Source organism: Carlito syrichta, unplaced genomic scaffold (assembly GCF_000164805.1).
Source record: "Carlito syrichta isolate Samal-C Ts95f unplaced genomic scaffold, Tarsius_syrichta-2.0.1 Scaffold289164, whole genome shotgun sequence".
Lineage (NCBI taxonomy): Eukaryota > Metazoa > Chordata > Mammalia > Primates > Tarsiidae > Carlito > Carlito syrichta.
Genome location: NW_007233260.1, coordinates 352455 through 355146, shown reverse-complemented (window position 1 = coordinate 355146; position 2692 = coordinate 352455). Strand labels below are relative to the sequence as shown.

The following is a 2692-nucleotide window of genomic DNA, read 5'->3' as shown; positions in this document are numbered from 1 at the left end:
TAAAGCTACTTGTCTAACTTTTTATTCCTATGTCACATATTCAAAGTTCATAGGACCATATTGAGAAATGGATCTTACAAAGCACTTCATGAAACTTTATTCAACTGGCTGATGTATTTACTATAGGATTGGCCAAGGTAAACAGAGGTGCTTGAAGATTACACTTCTTCAGCTTGCCATAATGAAACCATTAATGTACATAATCCTTAGGTCTTTGCAATGTAAATCTTAAAACAGAATCACCCTCATCACACTACCTCAAACATATGGCTATTAACAATGGAATAATGAAACTTCAGTCCTTCCATGCACTCCAGATGAAGAACTGCATCACTGTGGCCAACAATGCTTGTTCACAGAAAAAAACGAAGATCCCTTGGACAGAGTACTGCCACTACAAGTTATTATGGGAGAACTTTCTTGTAGTGTCAATTCTAGAAAATGGTGTAATTACAGCTCTTACGGTTTGTGCAGAGCCTTCTTGGAAGTAATGGAAATCTCTCCAGTGTTTTACTCCACTTTCACACACCTCCTGGAGAGAATACTTACTTTGGGCCTTATGGTGGCTCTCAGTCTTCTTGGGCAGCAGCACAGCTTGGATGTTGGGCAGGACACCGCCCTGCGCGATGGTCACCCCACCCAGCAACTTGTTGAGCTCCTCATCATTGCGGACGGCCAGCTGCAGGTAGCGCGGGATGATGCCAGTTTTCTTGTTGTCTCGAGACACGTTGCCCGCCAGCTCCAGGATCTCTGCGGTCAGGTACTCAGCTGCCAGGTACACTGGGGCTCCAGCTCCAACCCGGTCAGCATAGTTGCCTTTCCTCAGCAGACGATTGATTCACCCCACAGGAAACTGCAAGCCTGCCCGAGAAGACCAGGACTTAGCTTTTGCCCGTGCCTTCCCTCCTTGCTTTCCGTGTCCAGACATCCCTAAAGAGAAAATCTGAGCCAAATGACAAAATGGAGCCTCACGGATTGCTGTTGGGTCTGTTTATAGTCTGACAGCAGGTTGTGGTTTGCTCTCTGATTGGCTGATGGCCATCTATCCAATCAGAAAGCCTTTCTAGAATCTCCTTATTTGCATACACATGATACTTGCTATCCAATCAGATTTTGGATGTCCACCCCGTGATTTGAAACTGGCGCTATAAATACTACCCTTTTCAACTTTGAGTGCTTTTCACTTAATTGAGGAGGAGGTTAAGAGGTTGAGTTGTGCAGCCAGGAGCATCTCAGGAGTTGTGAGCACTGCAGGAGCTGTATGCTAGTTATGCCAGACTTGCCTTGGAAGGAAGCTACAGCTTCAAGAAAGCTGTCACCAAACTTCCTAAAAAGGAAGGCAAGAGGCACATGAGGCTCCCCAAAGAGAGCTATTTTATTTACATTTACATGGTGTTGAAGCAAGTCCACTGGGACACTGGCCATGGGAATCATGAATTCCTTTATCACTGACATTTTCAAGTGCTTCACAGACAAGGCATCGCACCCAATACATTACAAAAGCACTCGACCATTACCTCCAAGGAGATCCTGACAGTTGTGCACTTGTTGCAGCGGGAGCTCACTAAGCACGCTGTGGGCAAAAGCATCAAGGCTGTCACCAAGTACACCATCTCCCAGTAAATTGGTCAAGCATAAGTATCTAACCCAAAGGCTCTTTTCAGAGCCACTTGCACTAATGAAAAAGCTGTGAGCTTATTACTACAGTTGCTTAGATATGCTGGCCAGGTACCTTAGAAGCTTGATTCATTCCTAAGAGGTTATGAGAATAGAAAATTGTTTCAATGTACCATTTAATGTGGAGGTTTTTCTTTAGAAATATGAAAGTCTGCAGAGTTAATGTGATTCGCTTACTAAAGTTCGTTATGTTAAAGTGCTCCCAAGTTTCGAACTGGATCCTAAGAGGTCCAGATAATCAGAAATTACAGCAGCAATGCTTCCAAGGTAGTCTTCTGAGAAAATAGCTATCCATAGTTATATTTGAGAGATCAACAGGAAGTCATGAGGCTGTGGGAAGATCTTCCCACCTCAGGGAAGTCTGCTTTAGGGAGCATTAAGGTTGCAAGTGAAACCTCTCCTGTGAACCAGTAACTTCTAAATTGTTGGAATTTCAATCCCAGCTTTTCTTGGACCTATGTTTTCTACATTTCTTGAGGTCTCTTTAGGCTAGATTATTCACTGAGAGTATGTTGGCATTGAAATGTGGAGAACGGGTGTCTCTCACATACTTCACAGTGGAGCCCAACAATCTAGCTAACCACAATCAAATGGCAAACAGGAGTGACTTTAATTGAATTTATTCTCATATATATTTTCCTACAAATTATGGCATTGTCATTTGTTTTTTGCTTTATGAGACAATCATTAAAAGTGTTTACGTCCTGTTTTACTGGATTACTTGCACTCTTAAGAGCAGACAAGTATTAAATTTAAGAGCAGACAAGCATTAAACAAACAAAGGGGCAGTGGAGTAACCAAACACACAACTGTTAACAAGACATTGATTTAGGGTCCCAGCTGCCCTAAGACCCTGGATAATAGCAGATATCACATCTTTCCCTAAACCTGTCAATTTTGTGACCAGTCTCAATAAGCTACCCTAAGACCCTGGAAAATAGCAGATATCACATCTTTCCCAAAACCTGTCAACTTTGTGACCAGTCTCAATAAGCTACCCTGATTACCCAAGAAT

The 2692-nt window shown here is 42.8% G+C and overlaps 1 pseudogene; it reads right to left on the bottom strand.

Annotated features, from left to right (window-relative positions):
- Positions 1-394: 394 nt before the first annotated feature.
- LOC103256257 lies at positions 395-928 on the bottom strand (annotated as a pseudogene).
- Positions 929-2692: the final 1764 nt, after the last annotated feature.